Source organism: Phacochoerus africanus, chromosome 3 (genome assembly GCF_016906955.1).
Source record: "Phacochoerus africanus isolate WHEZ1 chromosome 3, ROS_Pafr_v1, whole genome shotgun sequence".
NCBI classification, from domain to species: Eukaryota; Metazoa; Chordata; class Mammalia; order Artiodactyla; family Suidae; genus Phacochoerus; species Phacochoerus africanus.
In genome coordinates this window covers 91,050,163-91,063,220 of record NC_062546.1, presented here as the reverse complement: position 1 = coordinate 91,063,220, position 13,058 = coordinate 91,050,163, and positions in this window count along the sequence as shown.

Genomic DNA, 13,058 nt, shown 5'->3' with positions numbered 1-13,058 from the left:
AATACTAATAAAATTAATAGCCTAATAAAAGCCCATAATAACAATATCTAAAATATATTGTATACATACAATTTTCCAAGCAAAACACAGCTATGCAATAGATATTATTTCTTTATATATGAATCAATGGGCACAGAACCATCAATCAGCTTGGAGCTGTGATTTGAAACTAGGAGTTATAGTGCAAAAATTCCTGTGGTTAATCATCAAGAAATACTCTACAAACATTTCCAAAGGTGCCTACCACATAGACATTTTTATGACCCATCAGGTGGCTGTGTTTTAGAAATATTCCTTTAAAAAATAAATATGTTCATCTGCATATAAAACGCCCCATTACTTCCTCAAAATGTTTATTTCTGACTATAGGGTCACTTTAGATCTAGCTTTCTGCCTTTTCTCATTTTCTTTGCAAATCTGCATGTCATTTGTTTAACACATCAATCTCCAAAATAACCCAAAATCTCTGAGAAAAGAAAAAACTAAGATGACTTAGCCTGTGGTCTCTCGAGTCATCTTAAAACCAACCCTCTAGTCACATGTTTATAGAAAAGAGAAAGAAATGGTCCATAATAAATATTTCCACATTAAAAAAAAATCACATTCTTTACATGCTCACATCAAGACAGCTCAAGTTTTGAAATGTAATCCAGACCCATGACGTCCTTCCCTATCAGAAACTCACTGAGAATAAAGAAAGAAATTTCAATAATAAGAGGAAGCCATGGTGTGAATTGGATTAGGGAAAGAGCAGCATTACAACACAGTTCAGGACTGTTAGAGTTGATATTTTGGAGGATTCCTTTGTCTTCCTGATGTATTATTAATGACTTGTAAATAAGGGCGTACAATGTACCAGCTTACATGAATTTTCACCAGCTGGCCCTGCCTCAGGGAGCTGTCCTTGTAATAAAAGGGATAAAATCAGTATACATCCTCTGTCATTTTGTATAAGTCAGGCCTCACTCTACAGGCAGGGGGAGAATTTTGAATTACAACTACGAATGGATATTTTTGTTTTATTCTGTTTTAGGCAACTTAAATCTCAGCTAAGCTAAGCATTATGCTTCAAGCTGGGTCATATAGAAAGACTTAGCAAATGCTGTCTCCTGATTTCAGGTTGGACTTCAATATACCCCCATGACATATTTTAGTTCTGTTTCTCAAACTTGCCCATTTGCCAAGATAATTTGCTTTCTGTTGGTTACCTTGCAGCTCCATGTTGATTTCTATTTACTCTCAATCTGATTTTATATGTTGATTCACTATTTCTGCCAAACTCCTGTTTACAATAGTAAGCTATAGTAATAATGCAACTCAAAGAGTTTTATCACCTAAAAGAGGGCTTTTCAATGGTTTAGTCTAAAATACATTAAGTATTGTATAGTTTCTAGAAGTTTCTTGATTTATATTGAATGATGAGACTATTCAAATTGAACTTTCATTTTAGGACAATGTTAATTCAATATTGGGAACATGTGTGTGTACAAACACACACATGTGTGTTTTAGAGTTGAAGACATATATACAAAGTCTAAGTTCTGGAGGAGGAAACTATGGTTGAAAGAGACTGAGAAAGGTTTTCAACCAATGACTTTCTTAGAAGCCATAGATGTATCTTTCCAAGCCAATACATTGTATCCCTATTCAACAGATTCTTCTTCATTGAGGTACCCTCAGCCAGAGCCAAGTTACAAGTCTATGTCATTGCTTAAAATCATCTTGCCAAAACATTGAAAGCATCCGAAGATATTAGAAGAGAGGTAGGTAACTCCATCCCATAAGCATATTTGATTTAGATGAGGCAAGTGCCTTCAGTGTGAATTGTGAGGCAGCAGTCTCCAGAGGCTAACTGAACTCAATACTTTGGCTATTGAGAAGATATCCTTAAAGAACTAGTGTGTCATGTGGTATGGATAGCAATGGATTGATTAAGACATATTTCTTTGAGGCAGCAGAACAGTATGACTTATTTATGATGGGCATCAAAATCATTGACTTTAACAATAGCTCGATTTCCTGTGCTGTCTGTGCCAACCACTAGTTCAAAAGTTTTATATGTACTGACTCAAAATGCTCACAGTAGTCTTAAAAGGTAGATACTGTTGTCCTTACTTTATAGCTGAGGAAACTGAGACATGGTAAGTTTGGGTAATTTGCCTAAAATCAAACAGATAACGCACTGGTTACTTATTTCCAGAGTCTTTACTCAATCCCTTTGCTACACTATCTCTCAAATAGTGTGATCATGTTCACCCAGATGCATAGCACATCTTAAAGGTTCTACCCCTCTCTTAATGTAGGGCATCAGAAATGATTTATTAAGACTTGTGGCTCTCACAGTCTAGGTTGAAAATATGATGCGTTTTCTACATAATTGTATGCAACTCATATTAAGGGTGTTGAGCATCTTCTATCCATGTCCACTGCAGGTACTCAATCTGAGGCATATCTTATGCTTTTATTCTTGGCTTTATAGTTAAGCAATCCTGCATTTTCCCATCACTTTCTGATGGCTTTCTTGAGTGATTATTAACTTGCAGTGGTCTTCCCAAATCCCCTGGGTTTCCCTCTCTATCTATGGTCCCCTACCGGGACTTCTACAACTACCCGTGTAACTATCCTACTCTATCACTATCGCTTTCTCCATCCTTTCCAATTAATTTATAGCACCTTCCTCCCTCAAAAATTTGTGAACACACTTCTTTACTTTGGCACCAAGGATGCATGTTTAAGGGTTATTCTTGAAGGGTTTCATTTTTATAAGCAGTTATTGTCTTAGATCTGAGTTGATAGCTGTTTTCCTAGACAGTGTGGGATGGATACATATAAAATTGGAGGTAAGTGGGCAGGGCACAACCTTAAAAAATGGGACAGCCATTGAGGATATGACATACACTGGTTAGAACCAACTGGTAGAAGGTTTTGAGATGGGAGACAGATGGGTTCTGGGCTGAGCCATTGGAATCTGTCCCCTGTGGGCAAACACTTCAAGATAAAGATGAAGAAGCAGCAAGGAGGAACTGAGTCCGGCTCATATATGAAAGATAAAGAGACCACATAGTTCTCATTCTTGATGTTAAGGAGACCTCCCAAACTATACATGGACACAAACTTTCTCAGAGGTCAGAGAAGGGAGGGGCATCAGACATAGTACATCCTGTCACCTTCCCAAAGATTCTTCAGCTAGAAGAATTCTCAGGCTAAAAGATGCCAAGGGGAAGCACACAGAGAGATGATTGACCAAAGAGAGCCCGGAGGAACTTCCTCCATACAAGTGATTTAAACCACCCCCAAGCATGTGGCTCTCTGTCTGTCTGTGTGCCAGTCTGTGTGTCTCTCCATTTGTCTTTCTGAACCTGCTCGTGCTTTCTCTGTACCTATCTTCTCTCCTAGTAAACATATTACATGCCTCACTACTCTTAGTCTCTTTGCAGAACTTTTTTCTCCAAAGGGACAGGGATTGGGGTCCTACATGAAGCCTGCTGGCCCTGGTAGTCTAGTGGTTAGGGTTCAGTGCTCTCACCCCACAGCCACCTGAGAACAGTTGGACTTCCAGTGGGCCTTGAGCCTCATTCTGCACTCATTGTAACACACTAGCATCTAAATGACACAGGCACATGTGCCATGGCAGTTCTGAGGCTGACCATGAAATGCCAAAAATGAGTGGTGCGCCAAATCCTGGGAATCTCTGCTCCTTCCCTAAAATTGTTGGAATCTTCTTTCCCTTCATTAGCCTATGAAATCACCCAGCCCATAAAAACTCGTCCTTCCCATATCAGGGCCACCATGGCCTTTTGAGATGAACTGCAGATTTAGAGCCTGTATCTCTAATTAAATCTGCTTCTTAACTGTCACTGAATTTTTTCTGTGATGAAACATAAAGAGCCTGAACTTCAGTAAGTCCTGAATTAAAAGACAGTGCATTTCATTCCCCTGCTAAGTTAGGGATTGTGGCTTCAAGACCCCAACATGAGTCTTGGCTGTGTTCAAGACCCAGCTGAGTTGTGAGGCTTCACATGGAAATGTCTGGATCCAGATTAGCTGCCAGCTGTTAATATGAGCAGCTTCATCTGATGGGCCCCCCTTATTCCAGGTAAGCTCTATTGATTGAGAAGTACTTTCAGTCCTAATGCCTCCTGCAGTTGTGAGTGAGGACCATGTTGTTCCAAGGTGTGCCTTTAGTTCCTTCTTAACTTACATCGGTCCCCAGAAACTACCCCAAATTAACACACTAATTAAGTGCTGGGTTTGCCATACAATGTACTTATAGAAAAATCTGGAAAATAAGACTGCTTCTATGAGTCAAGCTTGAGAAATCAAAGCTTGATGATCATACATGTGGTGTCCCCTAACTTGATCCTTTCTAGCTCTGGATCAATTACTTAAATCTACTAATGAAATGGACACTTTCTAACATATGTAACCAGAGGAAGGGAATGGTCTTTGATAGAACCTAGACTATGAGAACCCCAACAACAAAAATAAACTTTGCCTGGGGCACCAATTATTAAATAGGAGGGTTGGAAAATCCGAATTCAGGAAGCATATGTATTTTGAAGAGCTTGAGACACAGTCCTTAGGAAAGGTTCACTTGAGTGCCCCAAAGCGAGAACAAATATTCCTCAAGACTATTCCACTCTCTTTTGCCAAATTCTCCAAGAATGTCAAGCAGCTTTCCTATTACCAAACTGACTTTAGAGGTACCATACATTTAGCAGGGCTCGGCAAGGGTGCACTAACAGAGCATTGACTGGAAATAACACACCTGACCAACATTTCTGAAAGAATATTCTGGTTAAAATCATAAAACCTTCATGTAAACCCAGTTGTCAAGGATTCATTGGCAAATCTGATCTTTCCTAAATGCATCATGTTTTGCAGACCTCAGAAAAAGTATCTCTGTCTAAGAACTGCTACTGTGAAAGATCCAGAGCAAATCAGCCTCAACTCTTTTTTTTTTTTTTTTTTTGGGCCTCACCTGCAACACAGGGAAGTTCCTAGGCCAGGGGTTAAATGGGAGCTGCAGTTGCTGGCCTAAGCTAAAACCACAGCAATGTGGGATCCTCGTCACATCTGTAATGTTTGCCTCAGCTTGTGGTAACACTGGATTCTTAATCCATTGAGCAAGGCCAGGGATTGAACCCGCATCCTCACAGACACTATGTTGGCTCTTAACCCACTGAGCCACAATGGGAACTCAATCTTCAACTCTTAAGCTATTCCTTTAACATGTATACGGCATGATTTCAGAGCCATCAGGAAATTCCTGCTGCTCAAAAGTTTTTCCCAGCTGCCTGTCACAATGACTGAAATTTTACCATCATCATTTATAATATGGTACAATCAAATCTTGTCAAGCTTATTGACAAGTTAAATTGTGACATGCCTTGTTCGGCTCAGGCTGAAAGCTGTCTGGTATGAAGTGTTCAGTGTGCACTTTGTCTCAATTTGGTAAAATTCCATGGTGATTATCATTTTGGTGAAGCACCACTGGTTTCCTGTACAAGATGATTTATGGCTCTAAACAGACCAGAATGCCTTGCTAAAGGGGCCATGGCTTGTCCTAAAAGGAAGTTTGAATTGTACTAAAATTAGCTCAAGCCCTGGATGGTCACAGTTTAAGGATTAAGGCATGGTAATCATTAAAACACTATGTTTATTGGACACTTTAGTGACCACATGGCACTCTTTGTGGAAGGACTAACACTTACTAAAAAAAGACTTACTCTGTGCCGAGGACTGTGCTAGCATATGTGTTTATGCATCTCATTTAGACATGTCCTTGTAGGGTACCTTCTACATTCATCTTTAGAAAAGAAGAGATCTGGGCCTCAAATGAGTCAAGGATCGATCATGATTTCACACTAAGTCCTACATGACACCCAAGCTAGTGTGTCAAATGATCTCAGTTCACGAGAGAGTACACATTCTGACCACTGCATGAACTACTTGGGAGAGAATCATAGTTCTATTAATTTCTGTAGTATGCACATGATAATGTTTGGGTCCCTGGACTGTCTGTCAGGAGTAAAGAAAATTAGCTGATTTCGTTCATGATCATAAAGGGCTTGATGTTTCCATATAATTACTTGTTTAACATTTTGACTTTGTCAAACTTTACAAAATAATAGTATATCACCTAGGAAGATTTCAATATAAAGAAGAAGTGATCTGATAAAGACTCAAACTTCCTGGCATTGTCCTTCTTTTCTCTTACTAGGTTATTTTATTTATTTACTTGTTTGTTTGTTTATTTATTTATTTAAATTCTGTTCAGTGTCATAGCTGGGAGGAGAAGGTATCTGATCAAATGCGTTTATTGTGTTTTTCAAAAGCAGGGGTTAGTATGCACTGCATCCTCCTCACTTTAATACCATCCCTGGTGAAAAGACCTGTGTTACAGCGGGGGGCGGGGGGCACTCAAACTTGAATGGGGAGAGACTAATGAGGTGTCAATTCCTCTTTTTATTTAAAATACGTACAATTCCTATAAAAATAAAATATAATGGCATCTTATTTTATAATTTACGTAGATGCCTCCATGCACTTTTGGCTGTCGGATTGCAATACTTGAGTGTTCCCCTTTTGGGAAATTCATGAAGGGTGTTATGTTTTGAACTCCAATTCCTGGTACATATGCCTCATTTATTTCCAAACCTGCCAAATAAGCTTTCATGTAAGGGAGATGCTATGCGTGTTATAAGGACTATGATCTATAATAGTGAAAACATTTCACAGTTGATAATATTTAAGAAATAGGTCTAAATCTCACAAATAGGAAGACCCACAAAAACTAACTTTAATTTTGATTGCAGAACCAATTATTTGCTGCCACCAGCAATGAGCATAAGACGATTGTGGTTTTATCTAATTAAATATCTATCTATCTATCTATCTATCTATCTATCTATCTATCTATCTATCTATATTTACCATCTATCATCTATTTGTACATTTCAATATAACATTTGGTCCATGTTTCTCATAGTTTGAATTATTTCATTTTCTATATAACAGTTCTCCATTGGTGACATTTATGATGAAAAAGAAGACTTCAAGGAAACCTCTGAATGATACTATCTCTGGAGACAACGTTTTAGTCTCCATGTATTCATGGTCTTCCTTGTCCCAGAGCTGTTCCAGCCAGTAAACTCCATCTTCCTATTAGAAACACCTACTGCAGAAGCTGCCCTCCTGTCCATCTTTCTCCTACTTTACAGTCTCTCCTACCTCTATGATTTGCTTATACCTCCTTCTAGAGCAAAAATAACCTCTCTCTACCCATTCGGGCCTTATTCATTGTTTATGACTCACCACAGAGCCTATTTCTTCCAGAACATGGCTTGCATATGTAATGAATTTTGCTTCTCTGAATTCCTAAAGTTTTCCAGTTATGAAATGTTTGTGGCAATACTACCACAATAAAGGCCATACTAATATCACTTTTCAGGCTGGAGGTGGCTGGGGAGGCTCTTGGTCTCAGTAAGGTGTGAATATGCCCTGTAAAGCGTGGCATTCATTCTGAAAGAAAGCTTTTCCTAGACAACTGAGTACAGGTTCATTACTTCATTCTAACAACAGATACCTTGGTAATTTTATTTTATTCTATTTTTATGTCTCAAACCACAGGCTGCTTTAGGAAAGGGAAAGGTAATTTTTGTTAAATAATGCTCACAGTGCCTAAATCCTAGTGTAAATAAAAAACTGCTTTCAGAATAAGGGAATGAACGGGCAGATGCCTCTGAAATTTCAAAGGGAGAAGGCATAATATCATAATACATACAGGTTGAGTGGAGAAGACGTAAAATAAACATTTAAGAAATGAGACAAATTCAATCAATAATGTATATTTGTGTATTAATATTTAATTTATTTTTTGCCTTTTAGAGCCACACCTGCAGCATACGGAAATTCCCAGGTTAGGGGACAAATTGGAGCTGCAGCTGCCGGCCTAAGCAACAGCCACAGCAACACAGGATCTGAGCCACATCCATGAGATATGCTGCTGCTTGAGGAAGTGCCTGATCTTTAACCCACTGAGAAAGACCAAGGATTAAACCCACATCCTCATGGATACTAATCGGATTATTAACCCACTAAGCCACAATGAGGACTCCTTAATATTTAATTTTTATTTAGATTATTTTTTTATTTTTTAGTTTTTTGCTTTTTAGGGCTACACCCATGGCATATGGAGGTTGCCAGGCTAGGGGTCCAATTGGAGCTACAGTTGCTGGCCTATGCCAGAGCCATGGCAACATCAGACTCGAGCCATGTCTGCAACCTACACCACAGCTCATGGCAAAGCCAGATCCTTAACACACTGAGAAAGGCCAGGGATTGAACATGTAACATCAAGGTTACTAGTCAGATTCATTTCTGATGTGCCATGAGGGGAACTCTTATTTAGATTATTAGTTGTGCAAAGTTGGGTCAATACATGTAGAAGCTCAGGCAGATACATCTTCTTCCTCTTAAGCCAACATTGCTTTAATTCATATATATCCCTTGTTTGGAGATTTATTAGAAATAGAATTTTTTCTATTTTTCTAATTTTTTTTCAGTTCTTACAGCTGAACTTGTAGCACATGGAAGTTCCTGGGCTAGGAGCTGAATTGGAGCTGCAGCTGCTGGCCTACACCACAGCCACAGCAACGCCAGATCCAAGCCACCTCTGAAAATTTTGCTGCAGCTTGAGGCATTGCTAAATCCTTAACCCACTGAGCAGAGGCAGGGATTGAACCTGCATCCTCATGGGTGCTATTTTTGGTTCTTAACTCATTGAGCCACAATGGGAACACCTAGAAATACAATTTTAACTACAGTGAGAAACTGAGAACTTTTGGGAAGTAAATAATACAGGATTTTTCACTAAATGACCTGTTTACTACCAGGGTAGCTATATCTTTGTGTCTCAACCTCTGGTTTTGTACAACTACCATAAACAACTGTTCATTGCTTTGTGCACTAGCATCAGTCATGATAATTGGGAAACCAGCTGGGCAAATAAAAATAAAGATACTGTGAACTGTCCAGAAAAGAGATACCATGAATCCAGCCTATTCCAAGATACCTCTCCATCCTCTTAGCATCTCCAACTAACAAGGGCTGGACCAGCTTTTGGACTTGTATCATTTTTCTTCTTGGAGGATGGAGGTGTGGATGTGACTCTCCAGTGTGTCCCATGAAATGGGGTTTGAAACAGGTTGAGTGATGATAATAATCATAATAACACATCAATCAGAACTGACGACTGGCTCTGAAACATTTGACACAGTTCTCTTGGAATGCAGAAATGCATGTGACCAAGCCTGCTAGAACTCCAGCCAGTTCCCACAGACACTGACATGAAACCTTCTCTCTAATTCCTGTGCCTACTCCTTTGTTTCCCCCAGAGTTCCACTTAGCAGTGTGTTATTTACTGTCAGCTTACTTGCTGGTTGTGTTTTAATTTATCGCAGCAGAGCCTAGACCCTTCTTGATCATTTGCTCTTTCCTCCCACAGATATATGTCATATTGTCTTCCCAACCACCCTCCACCACACTCTGCCTTGATGTTCACAGCCCCTTCCCCTCAAGCTGCCAGTGAAGTGAGCACAATAGCTTATATCAGCAATGCTTTGAATAGGCAACACACAAACGCTGTCTGTTATGATGGATTTACAGCAGGAGAGTGTTAATATGTTGTAGATGAACAAGAAGACCAAGTGGAATTGAGAGACTGAAAGATGAATCATATTTCTTCATCCTAATAAAATAAAATAAGTAACAAATAAAACAAAAACCCAAACCAAAAAATGAACATATGGAAACTCTCTATAAATCTCTTGTCTTGTTAGAATGTTTTGTGTAGACAAACTTTGGACTCTCAATGATGGAAAGCACTGAAGTCCAATCGTTATGCAGCATTAGGCAGGAATCTCCATGCTTAGCCACTTTTTTGATTTATACATACCCTGCACATCATTTCAAGAATCTGAATTTCCAGTCTTTAAAATTCAAAACTTTCCTTATCTTTTAAAATTTAACCCTGCTTCATTTTTTTCCCCTTTTGTATCACAATCATTATTTCTTTTACTCATTAGCCTGCCTGGGTCTCAGTCAGTATCTTTATTTTCTCATACTCTGCTAAGGACCTTTGTTGCACTGTTGATATGATCCTGTGCTTCTAATTGTGCCAGAATGTTTCCTCTTACAGGGGAGTACATTCCAAGAACTGAGCAGACTGTCATATGCTTTAAATTTAGTATATATTTGTTGAACAACTAAAGAAAAACTTCATAAATTTTCACGTCATTTAAAGTGACAACCTATTTCAACTTTTCATTACCCAATCCTTCTTTTATCTCACTCTAATTAAGCTTATGCCAGAATTAGTTTTTTTTTTAAAGCCACCTCCCACATGAGGACTAATTTCCCTCCATTCGCTTTTATTTCCTTATGTCATGTAAATCCAAACCCCATTTCTTCCCATAAGAAAGGGGTTAATGGATGCCTGATTGGACTAGTGTAATATTCAAGATTAAATTCAGGAATCACTTGATGAGCAGGTGGCACACTAATGTTTGAGAGGAAAATTAAAAATGGATTCATATGCAAATCTGGCATTGTGCATCTTGAGCTCACTTAATGAAAGGTGGTATTGTTTTAATTAGGTTAATAATTTTGGATAAATAGATTATCATTTAAAATAGTACAGCTCAAGGGAAGAAGTCATATCTGAAATAGACAGATGCTCAAGGTTTAAGATGCCAATTGATTCAAGTGTCACTCTATACACCCTGGTGTTAATTACCTTTGTCAACTAGCATATTAATCATGACAATAATTTAACTTTTCAGCATGCATGTGATCTAGCCCAGATAATTCTCTTCTTTCCTTGTTGCCTACTCAGAAAATACTTATAAAAAAATCTACATAAAAGTCATAGAATATGGAAATAGAAGGGAACTTGCGTAAGGTGGGATCACTGTTATCACAGGGCTCCAGGGTAGCACTGGATTGGATAACATGAAAAGAGATGTTTTTCCACCTCTGTGGAAGCACACGTGGAGAATAAAGGTTCATCATCCCTCCTGGAGAGAAACTGAAAACATAAATCAAGGTTTACCAGATGTCTCAGCCAGTTCCTTTCACTGTCTCACATCTCATGTTCAGGATAATGCTATAGTTTTCAAACTACTGCAGAAATAGATTAACATATTCACTGATTTTGAAGAATATTTCAAGTAGTGAAAAGGGCAAGTGTGGACCATCTTCAATGAACTACACTCTGAGGGAGCTAGGGATAATCTATCATGGATGATCTGAATCAATAAACGTAAACTCTTTGAGTCCAGAGATCAGGCTTCCTGCTGAAACTACAAACTTAACTATAATATAGTGAAGAATGACAAAATATGTCACCTCAAAATATACCACTTGGGCAGAGAGGTCATTTTGGTCTAAAGGCACTTGAGAAACAGCATATGCAAGAAGGGTGTTCTGATCTCCCTTTTTTTCTCCTGAAATTGGGAGAGGGAGACATTGTGTAACATGCTCTCCTGGTATCAGGAAAAAATAAACACTCTTTGACAGGCAGTTGAAGCTGAGAAAATTCTATAAAAGTGGAACTTGTTAAAATAATTTTTTTTATTTTCTTTTAGCCTCACCATATAACTTTGTTACTTTTTCACAATTGCTTCTTTTTGTTCAACCTAGAATAAAAGCATTAGGTTTTGCCCTTTATTTCTTCATTTCTTTATGAGATCTCAAAAGTCAAACTTTCTTTGCATAAATTTCTATGTTTTCTTCCTGCTAATTTGTCTTATATCAGTTTCATTTTTGGCCCAGTCAAAAGCCTAAAGTTTTTGTATTTATTATAGTACCTTAGATCTGAAATTATGTTTCTACCTCTGCCACTGTCCTGATTTTGTTCTCTGGTTGTAGTGTGCTGAACTTTCTTATTCTTCATGCTCATAGTGTCAGGAGGAGCTCCTTGTGTGTTAGGGAATACAGGTTTAATGTTGGGTGGTAAGAGGTGATGTGTCATTGCATAGAGTCTCTACTGAGCATCTACTGTGTATCAGTGACCACACTCTCTCCAACATCTACCGTCTCACTTAATATTCACTACACTGTTAAAAAGAATCACTGTTTATCCTTTTAACACATGAAGAAACCAAAGTATTGAAGAGGTTGAGCAAGTTATCAAATTTGAACATGTGTAAATAGAAAAATCAGAATCAATGTTCATGTGTAATTAACTTTAAGTCCCTATGCTTTCTGAAATTTTTTACTGCCTTTCTAATAAAAATACATGCCTTACTAATGCAGAGAGACATCATATAATAAACCATAATGGAAATAATATGAAAAAGGAAAATATATATTATACATATGTATATGTATATAACTATATGTAACTGAATCACTTTGCTGTACACCAGAAACTAACACAACATGGTAAATCAACTATACTTCAATAAAAAAATAAAACAATTAAAAAACTTAAAAATAAAGCAAAGAGATGAAAAGTTTGTTTAAAGATTTTCATCAAAGTAATGAAAATAGGGAGTTTTATGGTGGTCTAATGGTTAGGACTTGGTGCTGTCACTGCTATTCTGGGTTCAATCCCTTGTCTAGAAATGGAAATCCTTCATCAAGCTGTTGCACACCATGGCAAAAAAAAAAAAAAATCAAAATCTCTGTTGCTTAAAATAAGAAACCTCAATTATCTGTAAAATTAACTTGTATGGAACACATCATTCTCTAGCCATACTGAATAAATGAGGCATTAAGATGACTGGGAAAGAGAATAAGGTGATTGATGAATCACCAAATGTCACATGTGAACTTTTTCTTGAAACTTAGGACTATTCTTTGATAAAGATTCATATCAACTGGATTTTATATCTGGAAAGAGTCATTTTGGATAGTTCTAGTTTAAAAAATACATTCAACATTGACAACATTAAGAAAATATTTGTATCCATGTATTTCTACAATAGAGTCTATGCTTAATTAGCTTTAATTAAAGCTAAGTGAAACAAAAATTGCCATGTTACTGGCTGAAA